Here is an 8,133-nt window from a genome sequence, read left to right on the forward strand (position 1 = left end):
CCATTTGTGGATTGGGTTGTTTGTTTTTTTGTTATTGAGCTGCATGAGCTGCTTGTAAATTTTGGAGATTAATCCTTTGTCAGTTGCTTCATTTGCAAATATTTTCTCCCATTCTGAGGGTTGTCTTTTGGTACTGTTTATGGTTTCCTTTGCTGTGCAAAAGCTTTGAAGTTTCATTAGGTCCCATTTGTTTATTTTTGTTTTTATTTCCATTTCTCTGGGAGGTGGGTCAAAAAGGATCTTGCTGTTATTTATGTCATAGAGTGTTCTGCCTATATTTTCTTCTAAGAGTTTGATAGTTTCTGGCCTTACATTTAGGTCTTTAATCCATTTTGAGCTTATTTTTGTGTATGGTGTTAGGGAGTGATCTAATCTCATACTTTTACATGTACCTGTCCAGTTTTCCCAGCACCACTTATTGAAGAGGCTGTCCTTTCTCCACTGTACATTCCTGCCTTCTTTATCAAAGATAAGTTGGCCATATGTGTGTGGGTTTATCTCTGGGCTTTCTATCCTGTTCCATTGATCTATATTTCTGTTTTTGTGCCAGTACCATACTGTCTTGATTACTGTAGCTTTGTAGTATAGTCTGAAGTCAGGGAGCCTGATTCCTCCAGCTCCGTTTTTCTTTCTCAAGATTGCTTTGGCTATTGGGGGTCTTTTGTGTTTCCAAACAAATTGTGAAATTTTTTGTTCTAGTTTAGTGAAAAATGCCAGTGGTAGTTTGATAGGGATTGCATTGAATCTGTAGATTGCTTTGGGTAGTAGAGCCATTTTCACAATGTTGATTCTTCCAATCCAAGAACATGGTATATCTCTCCATCTATTTGTATCATCTTTAATTTCTTTCATCAGTGTCTTATAATTTTCTGCATAGAAGTCTTTTGTCTCCTTAGGTAGGTTTATTCCTAGATATTTTATTCTTTTTGTTGCAGTGGTAAATGGGAGTGTTTTCTTGATTTCACTTTCAGATTTTTCATCATTAGTGTATAGGAATGCCAGAGATTTCTGTGCATTAATTTTGTATCCTGCTACTTTACCAATTCATTGATTAGCTCTAGTAGTTTTCTGGTAGCATCTTTAGGATTCTATGTATAGTATTATGTCATCTGCAAACAGTGACAGCTTTACTTCTTCTTTTCCAACTTGGATTCCTTTTATTTCCTTTTCTGCTCTGATTGCTGTGGCTAAAACTTCGAAAATTATGCTGAGTAAGAGTGGTGAGAGTGGGCAACCTTGTCTTGTTCCTGATCTTAGTGGAAATGCTTTCAGTTTTTCACCATTGAGGACGATGTTGGCTGTGGGTTTGTCATATATGGCCTTTATTATGTTGAGGAAAGTTCCCTCCTGCCTACTTTCTGGAGGGTTTTTTTTTTTTTTTTTTTTTTGCTGTATGCGGGCCTCTCACTGTTGTGGCCTCTCCCGTTGCGGAGCACAGGCTCTGGACGCGCAGGCTCAGCAGCCATGGCTCACGGGCCCAGCCGCTCCGCCGCATGTGGGATCTTCCTGGACCGGAGCACAAACCCGTGTCCCCTGCATCGGCAGGCAGACTCTCAACCACTGTGCCACCAGGGAAGCCCTGGAGGGTTTTTAATCATAAATGGATGTTGAATTTTGTCGAAAGCTTTCTCTGCATCTATTGAGATGACCATATGGTTTTTCTCCTTCAGTTTGTTAATATGGTGTATCCCATTGATTGATTTGCATATATTGAAGAATCCTTGCATTCCTGGAATAAACCCCACTGGTTCATGGTGTATGATCCTTTTAATGTGCTATTGGATTGTTTGCCAGTATTTTGTTGAGGATTTTTGCATCTGTGTTCATCAGTTATGTTGGCCTGTAGTTTTCTTTCTTTGTGACATCCTTGTCTGGTTTGGTATCAGGGTGATAGTGGCCTCATAGAATGAGTTTGGGAGTGTTCCTCCCTCTGCTATAGTTTGGAAGAGTTTCAGAAGGATAGGTGTTAGCTCTTCTCTAAATGTTTGATAGAATTCGCCTGTGAAGCCATCTGGTTCTGGGCTTTTGTTTGTTGAAATTTTTTTTTTTTTTTTTTTTTCTTTGTGGTACGCGGGCCTCTCACTGCTGTGGCCTCTCCCATTGCGGAGCACAGGCTCCGGATGCGCAGGCTCAGTGGCCACGCCTCACAGGCATAGCCGCTCCGTGGCATGTGGGATCCTCCCAGACGGGGGCACGAATCCGTGTCCCCTGCATCGGCAGGCGGACTCTCAACCACTGGGCCACCAGGGAAGCCCGGTTGGAAGATTTTTAATCACAGTTTCAATTTCAGTGCTTGTGATTGGTCTGTTCATATTTTCTATTTCTTCCTGATTCAGTCTTGGCAGGTTGTGCATTTCTAAGAATTTGTCCATTTCTTCCTGGTTGTCCATTTTATTGGCATAGAGTTGCTTGTAGTAATCTCTCATGATCCTTTGTATTTGTGCAGTGTCAGTTGTTACTTCTCCTTTTTATTTCTAATTCTGTTCATTTGAGTCTTCTCCCTTTTTTTCTTGATGAGTCTGGCTAATGGTTTATCAATTTTGTTTTTCTTCTCAAAGAAACAGCTTTTAATTTTATTGATCTTTGCTATCGTTTCCTTCAATTGTTTTTCATTTATTTCTGATCTGATCTTTATGATTTCTTTCCTTCTGTTAACTTTGGGGTTTTTTGTTCTTCTTTCTCTAATTGCTTTAGGTGCAAGTTTAGGTTGTTTATTTGAGATGTTTCCTGCTTCTTAAAGTAGGATTGTATTGCTATAAACTTCCCTCTTAGAACTGCTTTTGCTGCATCCCATAGGTTTTGGGTCATCGTGTCTCCATTGTCATTTGTTTCTAGGTATTTTTTTGTTTCCTCTTTGATTTCTTCAAAGTGATCACTTCATTATTTCTTCAAGTGATCACTTCATTATTAAGTAGTGTATTGTTTAGCCTCCATGTGTTTATATTTTTTACAGATCTTTCCCTGTAATTGATATCTAGTCTCATAGCGCTGTGGTCGGAAAAGATACTTGATACAATTTCAATTTTCTTAAATTTACCAAGGCTTGATTTGTGACCCAATATATGATCTATCCTGGAGAATGTTCCATGAGCACTTGAGGAAAATGTGTATTCTGTTGTTTTTGGATGGAATGTCCTATAAATATCAATTAAGTCCATCTTGTTTAATGTAACATTTAAAGCTTGTGTTTCCTTATTTATTTTCATTTTGGATGATCTGTCCATTGGTGAAAGTGGGGTCTTAAAGTCCCCTACTATGAATTTGTTACTGTCGATTTACCCTTTTATGGCTGTTAGTATTTGCCGTATGTATTGAGGTGCTCCTATGTTGGATGAATAAATATTTACAATTGTTATATCTTCTTCTTGGATCGATCCCTTGATCATTATGCAGTGTCCTTCTTTGTCTCTTCTAATAGTCTTTAAAGTCTATTTTGTCTGATATGAGAATTGCTACTCCAGCTTTCTTTTGGTTTCCATTTGCATGGAATGTCTTTTTCCATCCCCTCACTTTCAGTCTGTATGTGTCTCTAGGTCTGAAGTGGGTCTCTTGTAGACAGCATATATATGGGTCTTATTTTTGTATCCATTCAGCCAGTCTGTGTCTTTTGGTGGGAGCATTTAATCCATTTACATTTAAGGTAATTATCGATATGTATGTTCCTATTCCCATTTTCTTAATTGTTTTGGGTTTGTTATTGTAGGTGTTTTCCTTCTCTTGTGTTTCTTGCCTAGAGAAGTTCCTTTAGCATTTGTTGTAAAGCTGGTTTGGTGGTGCTGAACTCTCTCAGCTTTTGCTTGTCTGTAAAGGTTTTAATTTCTCCATCAAATCTGAATGAGATCCTTGCTGGATAGAGTAATCTTGGTTGTAGGTTTTTCTCCTTCATCACTTTAAATATGTCCTGCCAGTCCCTTCTGGCTTGCAGAGTTTCTGCTGAAAGATCAGCTGTTAACCTTATGGGGATTCCCTTGTGTGTTATTTGTTGTTTTTCCCTTGCTGCTTTTAATATGTTTTCTTTGTATTCAATTTTTGACAGTTTGATTAATATGTGTCTTGGCTTGTTTCTCCTTGGATTTATCCTGTATGGGACTCTCTGTGCTTCCTAGACTTAACTATTTCCTTTCCCATATTAGAGAAGTTTTCAACTATAATCTCTTCAAATATTTTCTCAGTCCCTTTCTTTTTCTCTTCTTCTTCTGGAACCCCTATAATTCGAATGTTGGTATGTTTAATGTTGTCCCAGAGTTCTCTGAGATTGTCCTCAGTTCTTTTTATTCTTTTTTCTTTATTCTGCTCTGCAGTAGTTATTTCCACTATTTTATCTTCCAGGTCACTTATCCGTTCTTCTGCCTCAGTTATTCTGCCATTGATCCTATCTAGAGTATTTTTAATTTCATTTATTGTGTTGTTCATCGTTGCTTGTTTCATCTTTAGTTCTTCTATGTCCTTGTTAAATGTTTCTTGCATTTTCTCTATTCTATTGCCAAGATTTTGGATCATTTTTACTATCATTATTCTGAATTCTTTTTCAGGTAGACTGCCTATTTCCTCATTTGTTACGTCTGGTTGGTTTTTATCTTTCTCCTTCATCTGCTGTGTGTTTTTCTGTCTTCTTATTTTGCTTATCTTACTGTTTTGGGGGTCTCCTTTTTGCAGGTTGCAGGTTCGTAGTTCCCATTGTTTTTGGTGTCTGTCCCCAGTGGCTACAGTTGGTTCAGTGGGTTGTGTAGGCTTCCTGTTGGAGGGAACTGGTGCCTGTGTTCTGGTGGATGAGGCTGGATCTTGTCTTTCTGGTGGGCAGGTCCACGTCTGGTGGTGTGTTTCGGGGTGTCTGTGGACTTATTATGATATTAGGCAGCCTCTCTGCTAATGGGTGGGGTTGTGTTCCTGTCTTGCTAGTTGTTTGGCATAGGGTGTCCAGCACTGTAGCTTGCTGGTCGTTGAGTGAAGCTGGGCGCTGGTGTTGAGACGGAGATCTCTGGGAGATTTTTGCCGTTTGATATTATGTGGAGCTGGGAGGTCTCTTGTGGACCAGTGTCCTGAAGTTGGCTCTCCCACCTTAAAAAATATTAAGAAAAAAATTTTTTGAAAAGAAAAGAAAAAAAAAAAAACGGACGGACAGAACCCTAGGACAAATGGTGAAAGCAAAGCTATACAGACAAAATCTCACACAGAAGCATACACATACACACTCACAAAAAGAGGAAAAGGGGAAAAAATAATAAATCTTGCTCTCAAAGTCCAGCTCCTCAATTTGGGATGATTCGTTGTCTATTCATGTATTTCACAGATGCAGGGTATATCAAGTTGATTGTGGAGCTTTAATCCGCTGCTTCTGAGGCTGCTGGGAGAGATTTCCCTTTCTCTTCTTTGTTCTCCCAGCTCTCGGGGTTCAGCTTTGGACTTGGCCCCGCCTCTGCGTGTAGGTCGCCGGAGGGCGTCTGTTCTTCGCTCAGAGAGGATGGGGTTAAAGGAGTAGCTGCTTCGGGGGCTCTGGCTCACTCAGGCCGGGGAGTGGAGGGGTTCGGATGCTGGGTGAGCCTGCGGCGGCAGAGGCCGTTGTGACGTTGTACCAGCCTGAGGCGCGCCGTGCGTTCTCCCGGGGAAGTTGTCCCTGGATCACGGGGCCCTGGCAGTGGCAGGCTGCACAGGCTCCCCGCAAGGGGGTAGTGCATAGTGACCTGTGCTCGCACACAGGCTTCTTGGTGGCGGCAGCAGCAGCCTTAGCGTCTCATGCCCGTGTCAGGGGTCCGCGCTGTTAGCCGCGGCTTGCGCCCGTCTTTGGAGCTCCTTTAAGCAGCGCTCTTAATCCCCTCTCTTCGCGCCCCAGGAAACAAAGAGGGAAGAAAATGTCTCTTGCCTCTTTGGCAAGTCTAGACTTTTCCCTGGACTCCCTCCCGGCTAGCCGTGGTGCACTAACCCCTGCAGGCTGTGTTCACGCCGCCAACCCCAGTCTTCTCTCTGCGCTCCGTTGGAAGCCCGGGCCTCAGCTCGCAGCCCCGCCCGCCCCGGCGGGTGAGCAGACAAGCCTCTCAGGCTGGTGAGTGCCTGTCAGCACCGATCCTCTGTGCGGGAATCTGTCCGCTTTGCCCTTTGCACCCCTGTGGCTGCGCTCTCCTCCGCGCCTCCGAAGCGTCCCCTACTCCGCCACCCGCAGTCTCCGCTCGCGAAGGGGCTTCCTAGCGTGTGGAATCCTTTCCTCCTTCACAGCTCCCTCCCACTGGTGCAGGTCCCGTCCCTATTCTTTTGTCTCTGTTTATTGTTTTTTCTTTTGCCCTACCCAGGTACGTGGGGGAGTTTCTTGCCTTTTGAGAGGTTTGAGGTCTTCTGCCAGCGTTCAGTAGGTGTTCTGTATGAGTTGTTCTTCGTGTAGATGTATTTCTGGTGTGTAATGGAATATCACTCAGCCGTGAAATCAATGTCATAAGGCCAGTAGCAGCATAATGAGTGGATTTAGGTACGATGATTCCGGCCCGCCGTCCGCTCGACTGTCAGGGCTTCGGCCGCCGGGGCCCCTCCAGAGCCGGCAGCCTCAGTGAGGTCGCCCTCCCCTCGGGCTCCGGGGCAGTTCCGTGATGGCGGAGGGAAGAGACCCCGAGCCGGGAGTTCCAGCTCTGCGGAAACGCGGGCCTGTAGATACTTCTGAGATGGCTTTGGCATCTATCTGCTGGTTCCCTCTCTGAAATGTGTAGGGCAGTATCTCTTAAACTTTTTGAATCATTGGCATCTTTAAAAATGAAATGAAAACTGGGAACAATGTCCCTTAAAAAAAAGAGAAAAAATATATGCATAATCTCAGGGAGCTCAGGGACCCCCTAAAGATTCTAGGATAAGCATGAATTTTAGGTTTGGAATCCTCACTTTTAGGACATGCTATCTTTTGCAGTGATTTCCTGACAGATTGGAAAGCGTTGGCATACCTGCCCACTCCTCTTACCTGCTTCCCACCTTTTCTTAAAATGGAGCAGGAGTAAGTGGGAGTCGTCCCCAGGAGCCACATTCCTGACATCGCATCATCAGAACTTGGCTTTTTGGGCCAGATTCTTCTACCTCCGTTGCAGTTCCACAGCAGTGGTCATTGTCACCGAGAAGAATTGCGGCAGTAAGTTGCCCTCCTGTCTCCACAAGTCACCCCCTCTCCCACACCTTTTCCTTTACCTGGAGAGTCTACCAGTCTGGCTTTATTACATGTTTCCCTAAGTCCCCAGACATTCTTAGGAAAGACCTTTCCACGGATGGCTATAAAGCCTAGGAATGGTAATTACAGGGACATTATGGGTTAGAAATTTGGTCATAGGTGAAGGTCTTCCTATGAGTGGAGTCTGCTGGGAGGAAATAAGCTTTTGGGCATAGAATGGCAAATACATGTCATAGTTTTCTCAGAATAGCTAAATACTTTGTAAAAGTAAAATTTGATCAAGTAACTAGTTTGCTTAAATCTCTTTCATGGTTCCCCTTACCTCTTAGAGAAAAGCCCAAAGTCCATAATAGGGTGTAAGAGGCCTTTTGCAACGTTGCCCTGCTTCTCACCTCCAGCCCTTCAGAGGTTCTTGCACCCTCTTATTAACTTTTTCTACTTTTTTGAATGTGTCGTGTTCTCCTTGCCCCAGACCTCTGCAGGCGCAAGGATCCTCTGCCTGAAAGCTCCTCCTTATCTCCTCAGTTCACCCCACACTTTAGGTCACAGCTTCTACATGTAACTTCCTCTAATCTGACTGTTCCTCAATTCTCTGACTGGATCAGATGCCCTAGCAATGTGCTCTCAAACGCCTTGGATTTTTCTTTTTTTTTAATTTTTATTTATTTATATTTTTTGTGTTACGTGGGCCTCTCACTGTTGTGGCCTCTCCCATTGCGGAGCACAGGCTCCGGGCACGCAGGCTCAGCAGCCATGGCTCGTGGGCCCAGCCGCTCCGCGGCATGTGGGATCCTCCCGGACCGGGGCACAAACCTGTGTCCCCTGCATCGGCAGGCGGACTCTCAACCACTGCGCCACCAGGGAAGCCCCGGATTTTTCTTTTTTTATCATAGCACTTAATTTCATTTCTTAGGTGATACCCAGTTCCTCCTCTACCAAGATCCAATCCTCTTCACACCTCCCATGTTTCCACCTACTGTGGCCTGTCTCAGCCT

The 8,133-nt window shown here is 43.7% G+C and overlaps 1 protein-coding gene across 1 annotated transcript in view; it reads left to right on the top strand.

Moving 5' to 3' along the window:
* Positions 1 to 8,133, top strand: part of PLEKHA3 (pleckstrin homology domain containing A3) — a 94,663-nt gene that overhangs the window by 37,862 nt on the left and 48,668 nt on the right. The gene's annotated exons all lie outside the window — the stretch shown is intronic.

This window comes from Orcinus orca, chromosome 7, assembly GCF_937001465.1.
Source record: "Orcinus orca chromosome 7, mOrcOrc1.1, whole genome shotgun sequence".
Taxonomy (NCBI): Eukaryota; Metazoa; Chordata; class Mammalia; order Artiodactyla; family Delphinidae; genus Orcinus; species Orcinus orca.